A 15761-nucleotide genomic window follows, 5' to 3' on the forward strand; every position below is an offset into this window, starting at 1 on the left:
TGCTCCAAAAGATGAGTGACTTCAGTCGTGAGGAGGTAGTTTGGATATAAAATACCAATATTCTAAATATTTTTTATACAATGTCAGAATCTTGGTTAAGTTACAGTTGTTTACAAAATAAGCAAATGTTTACACATTTATTTGTTGTTTCTTCTGAATGTTAGAAATTGTTAGATTTGTACTAAAATAAAACATTCATTCATTCATTATCTGTAACCGCTTATCCAATTCAGGGTCGCGGTGGGTCCAGAGCCTACCTGGAATCATTGGGTGCAAGGCGGGAATACACCCTGGAGGGGACGCCAGTCCTTCACAGGGCAACACAGACACACACACACATTCACTCACACCTATGGACACTTTTGAGTTGCCATCCCACCTACCAAAGTGTGTTTTTATACTGTGGGAGGAAACCAGAGCACCCAGAGGAAACCCACGCGGACAACACACCAACTCCTCACAGACAGTCACCCGGAGCGGGAATCGAACCCACAACCTCCAGGTCCCTGGAGCAGTGTGACTGCGACACAACCTGCTGCACCACCGTGCCGCCCTAAAATAAAACATAATTAAATATAATTTAAATAAGAAATAAATTATTAATTTAATATAATATATTTATAGCAACATTAATATATTAATTATTTTATAGTTAATATTAATATAGGGCGGCACGGTGGAGCAGCAGGTAGTGTCGCAGTCACACAGCTCCAGGGACCTGGAGGTTGTCTGTGAGGAGTTGGTGTGTTCTCCCCGTGTCCTCCGGGTGCTCCGGTTTCCTCCCACAGTCCAAAAACACACAATAGTAGGTGAATTGGCGACTCAAAAGTGTCCGTAGGTGTGTGTGTGTGTGTGAGTGAATGTGTGAGTGTGTGTGTTGGCCTGTGAAGGACTGGCGCCCCCTCCAGGGTGTATTCCCGCCTTGCACCCAATGATTCCAGGTAGGCTCTGGACCCACCGCGACCCTGAACTGGATAAGCGCTTACAGATAATGAATGTATGAATATTAATATAACATTCATTTTGATGCAATAGTGTGTTCTTGAAATGATTACAATCTTTTTCAGTGTTTTTTCATATCGCCAAAAATATCGTTATTGGCAAAATACCCTGAAATATCATGATATTATTTCAGGGCCGTATCACCCATCTCTAGTTCATACCCTTTTTATTCTTGCATTGTACTGTATTTATTCACTGAGGCAAACTTGTGAAATTTGTGCGAGTGTATGCAACAAAAACAGCCATAATCCCAAAGGCCAAATGTTTCCCGCCCAGAATTAAACAGGCTGTTTTTGTTACCATGCCTTCGAAACCATGCACATGACCTGATTTCCTATAGGGTCTTATATGGTATAGTAGGATGCCCTGTTCACAAGCTGTTTGGCCTGAAACATTTCATAGAGATTTAACATGAATGGGCAGAGCTACATTTCTGTAGACAAAACTGGTGGGCCTATGAAAATAGTGTTGGACTTTGATTCTGATTATTAGTTGGACTAATGATTATGTTTCATTAAAACATTGACTAATCAATTAATTATTTTTATTAAAAATTTTAAAATCTTATTTACATACTATGTTAAACTCTTATTTTGAATAAAGTTCCACATGATAGGGGCCCTTTAAAAGGCTTATTCCCAGTAAATACAGTGTGTCTATTGGTGTCTATGACCGCATTCTTGAATCATCACTGAGAGACACTAACTGCACATGTAATTAAGCAATTACAGTATTAACAACTTCACATCTGCTGATTTCTGGCTTAGTTTGGAAGCAGCAAGAAATGATCAAGAAGAAATAATTACAGCGAGATCAATGGCCCTTGCTGGGTCCCTGAGTAATTGTATGTGCATGGGAGAGAGAGAGAGAGAGAGAGAGAGAGAGAGAGAGAGAGAGAGAGAGAGAGAGTAAGAGAGAGAAAGAGCAATGAATGCAAAGGAAATTTCTTCAGCTGCAGACTCTGTGGTGCTGAAATGTTACATCATACAGAACCTTCTCTCTGAATGCATTTTTAATTGCCTGCTTGACCACAAGGCTCCTCTTCACTGCTAATGTGAGTATAGGTGGCATTCTCTGTGTTACAAACCATTGTGCGAATGGTGCTCTTTTGTAGCAGCACACACATGGTGAAAAAGCCCAGGGGTATCATCTGTCAGATCGGCTTTATCACTGAACGCTGGACGGGACAAGGTCATCCAGCTATCACCTCTTCACACGGGATGACCCGCAGGCCACAGCTGTCTGGAAGAATCCTCAGCTAGACATCGAGGGCCTGCACCCGTTACCCACAACTAGCCGGTCTCCACAGCACCAGTGCAACCACAAGAGGACAGCTTCCAACCAGTCGCCTTGAGTGTGTGTCGCCCTGTAAAGGACTGGCGCCCCCTCCAGGGTGTGTTCCTGCCTTGCGCCCAGTGATTCCGTGTAGGCTCCGGACTCACCGTGACCCTGAATTGGATAAGCAGTTTCAGATAACTAATGAATGAATGAATGAGCTATTTGAATTTAAGCCAGTAACAGGTACGCTGTATGATGACAGCATTTTGAAAACCTCAGTGTTTGAAAATCTCAGTTTTCAGTGACCTAAAATGTAGTATTAGTGTGGATGGGAAACCAAAACATACACAAAACTATACAGAACCATGTGGACAGGCCTAAAAAAGGAAACAGAGCAAAAAATGTCCAATAAAAGGTTCCTGGTGTTCTTACTATAATGGAATTTAACTTCTTGGTTTGAAGAACAATGAAGTGTACGACCATAGGTTATAGTACACATCATTCTGGTACGTCATATTTTACTACTTGGTCACTGCTACTGCTGTTTGTTTTTTCCTACCTGCTCATGTCTTCTCAACGTTAGCTCTTCTCAATGTTTGCTAAACTGGAACATTTCCAGACACATTTTACTAAGGTGCATCATCTCTGTTAATCTGAATTGAATAAAGTAAAGCAAAAGAACTAGGAAAAACATTCTGGTGAAGATGTAACCATGAAGTGAAAACTCTTTTCTTTTCAATGCAGCACAACACAAAATCATTTGGGAGCCACTACACCATCATCTACTTGGCGGGCACGCTCTGTAAAGAGGCAGAGAGGGCCGAGTGATGTAGCAAAGAGCCCTTGACGGTGAAGAGGAGCAGAGGAGAGTGCAATCTGAAATATTTGGTGGCAATCAGTTGTCTTTGATATGGAGGAAAAAGAGGGGAGGGGGAGAGGAGGTTTTCTTTTTTCTTTTTTTTTTGCATTTCTCCACAGTCGTCTGCTGATGACCACTTGAAAGAACTCATACTGCAGGGAGCGGGCGTCACTCGCGCTCTGCTGCCTGACCTCCGTGATTTGTCCGGGCGCTTAATGAAGCCCCTGTGTCCACAGAGAGACAGCTCAATCACCTCCGTGCCCACTGCTCATAAATATTTATCTCATCAGACACAAAAGGCCATGCTCACCATAGTTATGTTCTTTGTAAGTCAAAAGGAATAAGAGCGGATAGATGTGTGAGTCAGGGTTTTTTTGTGAGGTAAAGGTAGAGAGAGAGAAAAAAATGTAAAACGTATATATAAATATTAAATATAAATAAATGTATTTATCCAAAGACAGGCTGAAACAATATGTCTGTGTGAGAAAGAAATAACGAAAAGGAAGGGAGAGTTGGAGACAAAAAATACAAAGGAAGAAGCAAAAAAAAGTCTTAGAAAAATGGAGAAGAACATTTAACATGCCACAGTAGATAAAAGATGAATACAGTGGCATAACATCAGGATCTCAGACCGTCTTTGAGGCCTGGACTCATGGCTGACATATCAATTTATTACGCAACTGGAGAAGCCATCAGTGGCATTTAATAAGAGCCATTCATTAGTCAAACATTAAATACCTAATAGGCATAGAATGCTGTGTGAGGGGCCATTTAATCAACTCCTTAAAAACAAGCCAATTTCCATATTCAAAACGGATGTCCCAAGGTCAACATAATATCTGATCTGAATATATCCTTGGATAGCTGTTGCCTGAGTTGTGACTTCTCAATTCAAAGTAGGGAAACCATTATAACGTTATTCTAAAGAGAAAACAGTGTGTCTGTAGTCCATTAAGTATTGTCCCTATAAACACAGTGGTCAATGCCTTTATACCGTATTCCGGGTGCTGTAAAAATGCATGGCTCCAGGCGCTCACACCATCTTAAAGGAGGGCATGGACATTTCCCACGCTTTGAAAATCTGCCTGACAGTCTGACATTTACCATTTACACCATACACATGCACGCATACACACACACACACACACACATATATCACTGTCACCCAATACAGCCATCCAGTTGTGGAGTGTGTGGAGGGGTGATGTGACAGTGGGCAGTAGAATCTGTTTCATCCAGCAAACGTTTTGAAGGCTTTCACTTTCCCTTAAAAGAAAAATTCTTGGAAACCTCCTAGAAAACCAAGGAAAACATTTTAATTATGAGTGTAATATGATAGAAGGACACTTTATGAATGTTTTCACTGTTACATATTATTGGCAATTTACATTTTCAAGGGAGATGAATTAATTAATGAGAGATACAAATTGAGACAGAAGATACAGTCAAGAGCAATGATAAACTGATATTATTTTTACAATTAATATTTAAGGCTGGTTTACACTGTGATACTTTCATACAATTAGCTGTGTTTTGTAGGTTACACAAAGCAAGTCATTTGAAATAAATGTACATGCAATATACATTTATTGGAATACTGTACTAGATAGAAGCGAATTAGTAAATCATATTGTTATCGTCTTTAATTGAAACATTCCAGATACTTCAATTATTAAAACAGTCTGGGTGATAACTGATTATAAATAAGATTCTGGTAAGTGTAAATTTTAGCAAAATAATATATTTAATGCTGAAATCAGGTTTAAGTTAGGTCTTAAGATTACATTTAATAGAATATTTCATGCTGAAATTGAGTATATACAAAAGCAACTGTTTTCACTGTCAGCTTTTATGTAATAGAATGTAATGTTCGGTAAACTGAGCAGCACACATGGCAGGATCAGTTTTAAACAGAATGGAAAACACTCAGGCTCAGTTTAGAATGGAGAAGGGCCTGGGATGAGTTCTTCTCATTACAATTCATCAAAGTCTTGATTGGCTGCTTATTATGCACCTAATTTGCAAAGAACCTAATTGGCTGTTCAAAATGAGAGTGTAAAATATAACTGCAGTGATTGGCAAACTAAACACTCAATACAGTGATTGAGTAACTCGTCTGATTGAGAGTTTAAACATGCTTTTAATTGGCACTACAGAGAGGTTATTTACAGCTTGTTGTTTCTTTTTAAATTGTTTTATTTATTTATTTATTTCAATGCACTAATTACACCATAACCTGCTGTTTCATTATGGCAACACCTTCCACTAGATTCTACAAGTCATTCTGCACATACAGCCATACAGTCCAAATCTGTAAAGCAGAATTTTCATCTGATAACTTGAATTTTTAGTCAAAACATATTTCTGGAGGTGATAAACAGCTGGGAATTTGTTCACATTTACTGGCAGGCATTATTCCAAGGTCACCCTGAGGGAAGACAGAGTCGTAATAAGTTTCTGTACTGTGGGGAATAACTGAAATAATAGCAGTCCAATTTGCAGAGCTGTGCTAGGAATGCCACTTCATTACCAAGTTTGACTTTGAATTTCTCTCACTGTTTTAAAGAAATGCAAAATATGTGACTTTTGTTGCCTTTTTCCTCAAGATAATATATCACAGAAGTAACAAAACAGTGCAGTGAAAAATCAGACAAAACATAAAAAAAAATAACAAGAAGGGTTGTCATCAAACAAGTTTAGACCCATATACAGATCACAACTTCATGACTTATTCTTAAGTTTTTTCATTCTTTCCTTTTAAATGTATTTTAATTAATTAATATTTAATTAAAATGTATTATTATTAACCATTTCGGCAGCACAGTGGTGCAGCAGGTAGTATCGGTTGTGGGTTCAAGTCCTGCTTTGTGTGACTGTCTGTGAGGAGTTGGTGTGTTCTCCCTTTATCTGCTTGGGTTTCCTCTGGGTGTTTCGGGTTCCTCCCACGGTCCCAAAAACACACGTTGGTTGGTGGATTGGCGACTCAAAAGAATCCATAGGCGTGAGTGTATGAGTGAATGTGTGAATGTGTTTGTCGCCCTGTGAAGGACTGGAGCCAGCTATAGGTTGTGTTCCTGCCTTGCACCCAATGATTCCGGGGACCCATCGCAACCCTGAACAATATATATAGTATGATATGCATGAACACCCTGCTACAGGAAACCAATCATTTTAATTTACTTTATTATGATAGCTCAATGTTGTTTTGATGATTTATGTATTAGATTCTTTTAATTTGCTGAGTATAAGTATTTGGGAGAGTGCAGCAGGTACTGTCGGTGTCACACAGCTCCAGGGACATGGACAACAGGGATTGTGTGCTCTGGGTGAATGTCTGTCAGGACTTTGATGTGTTCTCCGGGTGCTCCTGTTTCCTCCCACGGTCCAAAATCAAATGTTCGTAGGTGGATCGGCTACTCAAAAGTTTCCATAAGTGTGAGTGAATGTGTGAGTGTGTGTCGTCTTGTGAAACACTGGCGCCTCCTTTCAGGGTGTGTTCCTGCGATGCATCCAGTGATTCCGGGTAGGCTCCAGACCCACAGCAACCCTGAACTGGATAAATAGTAACAAACAATGAATAAATTAAGGCTAGAGCACAGTGTGTGTGTGTGTGTGTGATATGTCAACAGAAAGAGAGAACGAAAGTTATGATATTTAATACATATTTCAGCATTAATAAAGGTGTTTATCTACACTCATTACTAAAATTATTAATTAGGGAAAAGAAAATGTAAAAGTATCTAAATCTTGTACTCCTGGTCTTGTAGATGTGCAACAGTGGCTCGTTTGACTACTGACCCTGTCCAGTCTGCATAGATGATAACACCCAACATATAATCAATAAGCTCACCTCCATTTCATTGAGCTCAGGACAAGCTTTCGTAAATGCAAGTGCGTATGCTGAGCTTCAACAAATCATTCAAGCTGTCTAGAGCTGCGAGGCAATTAGCAGCATTGATTGGCTAATGATAGGGGACAGGTGGGTTTGAAATTAATCAACTGTCAGTCAACAGCTGCAAGCAGACACAGAGGGAAAAGATAAAAGCATTGTGTTTTCAAAAGGAGGCGTCACCCAATCTGACCTACAAGGTCACATTAAACTTCCTTATAACAGGCAGAGAAACAGCAGCTCTTTTCATGTACATGTGTGTAATAATTCGTTAAATACAGCTGCAGGCAATGCAAATTTTGGCCAGTGTGGAGGTCTAGGACCCCAGCACACATCAGACTTCACACACTTCTCACATGCATAGAAGACCTTGTTGTTTGATATAAAAAGGGCACTGGAAATTGGTATAAAAGAGAAGAGCAGAATGAAAGCTACAAAATGTAGATATGGCTAATGCTGGTTACACAGAATGGCATTGGTTCTCAGTGATTCAGGGATTCTATGAGGTCAACAAGTCAGTAGTATGTGACCAAAATCTAAAAATATTACTTAGGGATGTTTTGAGGAGGGTCACATCTCTTTATTAATGGTGTTTTAATCTCCTTACTAAGGACTACACCCTCCATCCTCTTGATTAGTTTCTTTCTGTAAACAAGTCTGAAGTGGCATGAGTCCAGTTAGTGTGGCATGACTCCACGGCTCTCAGCGAAGCCTGGGGTGAGCATGAGCATTTATTAAAGCAGGACCCAAGGGCTGCTGATAAGGGTCTTACCCATGAGAGGCTTTACTAAAGAAAAAAAAAAACACAACTCCATAAAGTGCATAATCTAACTTCTCTTGCCATTTCTGAGGTCCATTAATTACAAAACACTTCAACCATCCATTTTTCCTATTTCTAGCAGATTTACACTTCAATTCAGAAAGTGACACTGTTTTAATTATTATTCATACTTAACTATATTCATCACTGGCATGTCTGAATAAGAAATATCTTAAAATGTATGTAAAATGCTTTACTGTCACATAACAGGTCTCTGTCCTATTGAGCAGGAACATTTTATACCACATGACATACCACAGACCCAGTATGCAGTAACCTAAAGCCTTTCCTAAATAAAAGCACTGCTATATCTGTGAAATAATCACTTAATAATATTTTTTTATAATAATGAATTAGTACGGTGTAGGGGCTCCTTTTGTGGCCAATACAGCGTCAATTCGTCTTGGGAATGACATATACAAGTCCTGCACAGTGGTCAGAGGGATTTTAAGCCATTCTTCTTGCAGGATAGTGGCCAGGTCATTACGTGATGCTGGTGGAGGAAAACGTTTCCTGACTCGCTCCTCCAAAACACCCCAAAGTGGCTCAATAATGTTTAGATCTGGTGACTGTGCAGGCCATGGGAGATGTTCAACTTCACTTTCATGTTCATCAAACCAATCTTTCACCAGTCTTGCTGTGTGTATTGGTGCATTGTCGTCCTGATACATGGCACCGCCTTCAGGACACAATGTTTGAACCATTGGATGCACATGGTCCTCCAGAACGGTTTGGTAGTCCTTGGCAGTGACGTGCCCATCTAGCACAAGTATTGGGCCAAGGGAATGACATGATATGGCAGTCCAAACCATCACTGATCCACCCCCATGGTTTACTCTGGGCTTGCAACAGTCTGGGTGGTATGCTTCTTTGGGGCTTTTCCACACCGTAATTCTCCTGGATGTGGGGAAAACAGTGAAGGTGGACTCATCAGAGAACAATACATGTTTCACATTGTCCACAGCCCAAGATTTGCGCTCCTTGCACCATTGAAACTGACGTTTGGCATTGGCATGAGTGACCAAAGGTTTGGCTATAGCAGCCCGTCGAGGTGCACATTTAATTCTGCCATGATTTGGGCAGCCGTTGTTTTATGTTTTTTGGATACAATCCGGGCCAGCACCTGAACATCCCTTTCAGACAGCTTCCTCTTGCGTCCACAGTTAATCCTGTTGGATGTGTTTCGTCCTTCTTGGTGGTGTGCTGACATTACCATGGATACCGTGGCTCTTGATACATCACAAATACTTGCTCTCTTGGTCATGGATGCACCAGCAAGACGTGCACCAATAACGTGTCTTCTTTTGAACTCTGGTATGTCACCCATAATGTTGTGTGCATTGCAATATTTTGAGCAAAACTGTGCTCTTACCCTCTGCTAATTGAACCTTCACATTCTGCTCTTACTGGTGCAATGTGCAATTAATGAAGATTGGCCACCAGGCTGGTCCAGTTTCATTGTTCAACCCCTGTATTCCGGTAGAGAATAACCTACATGTGACTTCAGAATTTATATAGGTTTGTTGATAATGCTGGTAATTTTAAGCTCCCTTTAAAACTAAAAACAGAATAAATTGTTTTTATTTAAAAAATGTCTACATATATATAAATTCAAGAATTTTACATGTCCAATATCTGCTACAAAAGTACAGTGAAATGTAATACTTTAATACATTTAACTGTATACCTTCATTTCACAGTAGTAAAGAATAAAAAAAATCTGCATGTAATACAGCTGTTCTATAAAAAACCCATAAAAACTATGTTTCAGGCTGAAACTCAAAGTAGCATACCAATGTCTCAGCTGACAGGTAGCATATGTGTAACATTTTCATATAATAACTCTCTGTAAAGCAGACTTTAATGGCATTAACTCTTCAGATGTCTGGTTCCTGTCAGCACCCGTTTGAATCATTCAAACCTGAAAGTTCCTCTAGAATGGAACATATCACATTAAGCCACTCTGAATGATGTATTCACATCTTAACTATGTAATTATGCAGAAAAGTTTAATACGGCTAGAATTACTCTTTAAAGTAAGCGGTAAGCCAAGAACAGCCTGTTCCACTTTCATTCGAGTGGGGGACTGGACAAACAGCACTAAGTGTGTCCAGTCCAAAAGGACAAGCCTTCATATCCCCCTGAGCTCTGAGAGAATGACATGCTTCAGATGCTGTCTGCAGCTCCCTTGTGCACAGAGGTGACAGACAAGACTCATTCTTCCCTCCGTATTGATTGATTCTTTCAGACTTACAACAACATAAAGCACAAAAAGCGGTGAAGCACAAACTATAGACTTCAGAAGAAAAAGGAACTGTATTGCCATCTTCAGCACTGCAACAGCAGCCTGTATCTGGAACAACAAACTGAAGGCCAACTCCTCTAAGCGAGCTACGAGCTGGGGCGCCGGCAGGAGACAGAAACATAAATAGATTTGTTGCCGATAAAGCTGTTGTCATTTTGTTGACAAACTTCTGAATGAATAAAAGCATGAGTGCCATGTGCGGTGGAAGTCGTTTGAAGGGTGAACGTGAGCAGCGCTGGAGTTCACCGAAGCCCTGCTGCAATTTACAGCCTTGAAGCTTCACTGAGTTTGATTATTACTTTGAAAGGCCGCCACAGTTCCTGCCATGTCCAGCACTGTCTTTTTCTGTCTATCTATGCCATTTACTGAGGACTGATCACCAAGCCCCTATCTGTCTTAATCATAAGTTCCTGCTCCTCTATAACAGTAATGTCACTCCAGATAAATTCCCTTCCGCTGATACAGTAACATCAGTCATGCAGATAATGAATTTGTCAATAATGACACGTTGCATAAAAAAGATAGCTTCCTTCTTCAAGGTTTCAATACGGAGTTAATGGAAATTTGATGATTGCTGAGAATCGATTAATTAAAGGCATACCGCCTCTGTCATATTAAAACCTTCAAACATTTTCCCAGTCCATCTTTTTTACACCAACCCCTTAAATAACAAAGGCTAGCTGAAGGATCTAAACTTTTATTACACACTTCTTTAACTTAGCAGTAATTTAAGTTAGTTTGCACTGTTTTCCAAGAATGCAGTTTCAAAGACCCCTCTGGCATCAATTAAACACCTAAAAACATATTATTATTTATGAACATTTATTCATTCATTCATTCATTATCTGTAAGCGCTTATCCAATTCAGGGTCATGGTGGGTCCAGAGCCTACCTGGAATCATTGGGCGCAAGGCAGGAATAAACCCTGGAGGGGGCGCCAGTCCTTCACAGGGCAACACAGACACACACACCTATGGACACTTTTGAGTCGCCAATCCACCTACCAACGTGTGTTTTTGGACTGTGGGAGGAGACCGAAGCACCCAAAGGAAACCCATGCAGACACAGGGAGAACACACCAACTCCTCACAGACAGTCACCCGGAGCGGGAATCGAACCTACAACCTCCAGCTCCCTGGAGCTGTGTGACTGCAACACTACATGCTGTGCCACCGTGCCGCCCTATGAACATTTACATACTTAAAAATTATTTCCAAGTACATTGAAATGTTTTTGTCCTCTTCCAGAACAGTTAACGTTTCAGAGTTATGTGTTTTTGTTACAGACATGACAAGTCTGTGACACAGTTCTGCCTACAGTCTGCACTAGTCATTTACTAGAACTGAGTGCTACATTCACATGAGTGAGGACTGACTTAACCAGGCTCTGTAGCTGCCCTCCAGGACCTGTCATATCTACTCCCAGCTTTACTGACTGATGTGGTCAGCAGCATTCTCAAAACTGAAAAAGATATTCTTAAATCCAACAGGCCCTCAACCCTGCAGGGCTTTCATCACCCATAAGACTGTACACATTTCAGTACAAATTTGCTCGTCCACATTTATCTCCCATGTATTATCCAATTTATAATCCTATGCTGATGCTATGTGCAAACATGAATGTAAGTATTGTTTGCAACAGGCTAGTGGACTAAGGGTAATTATATATACATATAAATATAATTTTATATATACATATAAACCCCATTTACAGAAAAGTTGATATACATTCTATAAGTGCATTCATTCATTCATTCATTATCTGTAACCACTTATCCAGTTCAGAGTCGCGGTGGGTCCAGAGCCTTCCCGGAATCACTGGGCGCAAGGCAGGAACACACCCTGAAGGAGGCGCCAGTGACTGTGACACTACCATGCTGCCCTCTCTGTAAATGCAATTAAATTGAAGCATTTAATTTATTAAATCTGGTGGCACGGTGGCGCAGCAGGTCGTGTCACAGTCACACAGCTCCAGAGTTAGTCCTGCTCCAGGAGACTGTCCGACTCAAAAGTGTCCATAGGTGTGAGTGAATGTGTGAGTGGGTGTGTATCGCCCTGTGAAGGGCTGGCGCCGCCTCCAGGGTGTGTACCTGCCTTGCGCCCAGTGATTCTGGGTAGGCTCTAGTCCCACTGTGACCCTGAACTGGATAAGTGGTTACAGACAATGAATGAATGAATGAATGAATTTATTAATTCACTTCAGCCTTTATCCAGCTGCCTGAGTTAAAGAGACTAATTGCAAGAGTTTTTTTTGCAAAAAAAAAGGAAAAAAAGGAAATTTTGCCCATTCTTTCAGTATACGCGACTTGCTTCTCAACAGTCGGTGGTCACCGCTGTCTGATTCTCTTCTTCATGCTGCACCATACATTTTCAGAAGGAGACTGCAGACAGGCCAGTAAAGCAAACACACTCTATATCAATGAAGCCATGCTGTTGTAACTTGTGCAGAATGAGGCTTGAGCTCCTGAAAGACAACATCATAAGTCACTGCAAAATACCAATATACCAATCAAAGGTACATTCGTATATCTGCAGATCACCCATGCCATGGACACTGATTCCTCCCACAGATGCTGGTTTTGCATTTTTCATTGGTAACAGTCTGGAACGTGTTTTTTTTTTTCTTTATCTTTGGCACATACAACCCGACATCTGTTTTCCCCAAAAACTATAATCTAAAATATGGTTTCTAGATATAATTAGAATTTTACTATTATTTTGCCCTGTCCCGAATGTATTAGTGTGTTGCAGGCATCAGATTCTAAATTTGTTTATGTTTACAAACCACTGTCTAGTTGGTCAGTGAAAACTTTGGAAAACTTTTCTTTGTGCTTTTGCAGTTAAATAAATGTGTAAATGAGACGTGAGTTAAATCTCATTTAAGTACAGGAGTGGTACTTTATTAGCATTGCTTGTATGAACAACCATGGTCATTTGACTTCATAAACTGTTCTTGGAATTAAGAACAACACATTACTGTGTACTTCTCTTAGACTTAGTGAATTCTGAGACACGAGCTCTAACGAACACAGCATGAGCCTTGTGCGAGTCTCCTGGTTTTTGAGAGGCACTTCATAATATATCTTGTCTAGATGCCAATCAGGGAGCGCGAACTGCACCTATCAGTCTCAAACTTTTGCTCTGCAACCTCTTCCAGTGATATTTTGCAATCATCGTATCATCCACTTGTTTGTAGTGTCAGTGAATAATGAATAACCCGTGTGATTGTTCTCTCACGTAAAAAGCCTTGCAGGAAATTTGACCTTCATTTTTTTTTTCATTTTTTCACTTTTCTCTTACGCTTTGAAAGAAACGTCCAAAGGGCACTAAGCTAAAAGGTCTGAGTCATGGGCATAATTTCAGTGGTAGACATGACCCCATAAATCTTCAGAGATCACCTTTTGTTCGTCAATGGATAGAAAACAAAAAAAGCACTCCAAAAATATGACATCCATGTATTCTTCCCTCCTTCCTAAATGGCTTTGCATGGTGGTAGCAGTATGCCACCTCATGTCTTAAAAGCTTCAGTCCGACTTTGGTATGTTTCATGTTAAAGGTAGCTCCTCAACAGCTCTATTAATTCTGAGCATGTGGAAGGCCTATAAATCTTCAGCTCATTCTTCTCAATTGGGAAATGAACATGATACATTTTGCTCATTTACATCATTTTAAAATTGCTGTAGCATAAGAGGACATGCTAGGTTTCAGAAGACATGTACACTAAACCCAAGCCTTACATCTAAAGATCAGACATAGTGTTGTTGATGATGATGTGGGTATAAGATACACAGCTGTTATTGTGTATTTTTGAAATGACTGCAATCAAAGCCAGAGGAAACCTGTCATTTCAGGCGGCTGAAGATGATCTTACTGCGACCTGCAGATGATTGATGTCATCTCTGAAAAAAATAAGTGACTGCCAATGGTGAAGTCACATACCATCTAAAATATACACCATAGCACAAGGGAAATAAATCCACTTTGGCACTCTATTTTCACCTAAACCCACCCTTTTTTATAAGCACTAAAAAAATCTATTTTTTCAATGCATCAATGATGTTTTATATATGGGACACAATGGTCTGTAGACTCTGAAAATATCAGATATATGGAGATGAGGGAAAAACAGATCACACTCAATTTTACTTCAAACTAAATCAAATGCTACAAGATGCACTGGCAGAACATTTGCTCCAGCTCAGATTTGGACTATAATAGCGAATGAATCACATCAGCTGCATCTGCTTGGCAAGTGATACTGAATCTGCACAGCACTCATTCCCTCGCAACCCATTTAATTTGAATTTAACATGGAAAACAGAGCTTTGATATAAGAAGAAGTAACCAAAGCATAGGTTTAAAAGCCTACAAAAGTCAGAGACCACCCTTCTTTTCTTTAGTTTCCATCAGTAATTCAGTCATTAGGTTCAAAATATTTTTTTTGTCAGCACTGGGGAACAGCGGAAAGCTTATTTTTAAAGACAATTAGACAGAAGCCTGAAGGACTAAATATAATATTGCATTATCACATTTTGCCTTATTACTGCTTCCACTGGTGTCAGGAGAATTGCGTTAACATTTCAAGTCTGTAGAGATATTACAATGTCTTAAGCGTTGGTAGCATTTACTGCTACTCTCATAATCCAAAGCAAAATCAGTGAATGTTCAGGTGAGTGAGCATTTTTTTTTGTCGATTTCCATTACTCAGTAATGGTTTTTGATCATGGCCTTTCAGAATAATGACGTTGAGTTGTCCTCTCACAGTGGAAGGATGGACAGATCAGAGTGAGTTTCTCCATTCTGTCAAAGACAAAATCATTTGTAGTGTAGTTATGTTATAAAGAGAACCATCAGGGGGAACTAGAGAAGATGGAGGTGAACTGAATATTACTGTTATTAATAAATCAAGTAGGAGAACTACTTTATATAACAAACACTACAATTTACACTGTATCTGTTTTGGTCAACCAAACCTTGCAGAGGTGTTAGGAGTCCCAGTTTTTTTGTGTAAAACGAGTTAGTTGTGTTGAATTTGACTAGAAATTAAATCAATAAAGAGGGACCTCTGACTTTTACATGTTAGATAGTCTTAAAGGCACAGTAAGAAAAACAGACTGTTTTTATTCTAAAGGATAAAGAGAGGTTAGGAAACGTATAACTCTTTTTGATGTCTAAAACCACAGAGACACTATAATTGGGCCACAAGGGAATAATAATAAAATACAAGACAAAATGTAGGATAATGACCCTTTAACTGTTGCTGGGTTCATGGGACTTAGTTTTCTGGATGCTAATGAAACGCCTCTGCTGGGAAACAGTTTGAGGCGAGTGAAAGATCATGTAAACAACACTTGTTTCTGGAAGGGAAAAGGAGAATATTCTGCATGGCATCCCTCTTCATTGAAAAATTTGTATCGCCAAAAGAGTAACTTTACAGGGGGAAAAAAAAACATTCTTAACACTCAGTGGAAGTCGAAGTAAGAAGATTTTATTCAATGTGAAGGGCAGCTGTTGTGTTCAAATGATGTAGTACACTAAAAATGGACCAAATTTGAGATGTTTTTCACTAGAAAGCGACAATGTTAACCTCTGTGCTGGATTTTTTTCTT

This window comes from Hoplias malabaricus, chromosome 15 (assembly GCF_029633855.1).
Source record: "Hoplias malabaricus isolate fHopMal1 chromosome 15, fHopMal1.hap1, whole genome shotgun sequence".
In the NCBI taxonomy this organism is placed as follows: domain Eukaryota; kingdom Metazoa; phylum Chordata; class Actinopteri; order Characiformes; family Erythrinidae; genus Hoplias; species Hoplias malabaricus.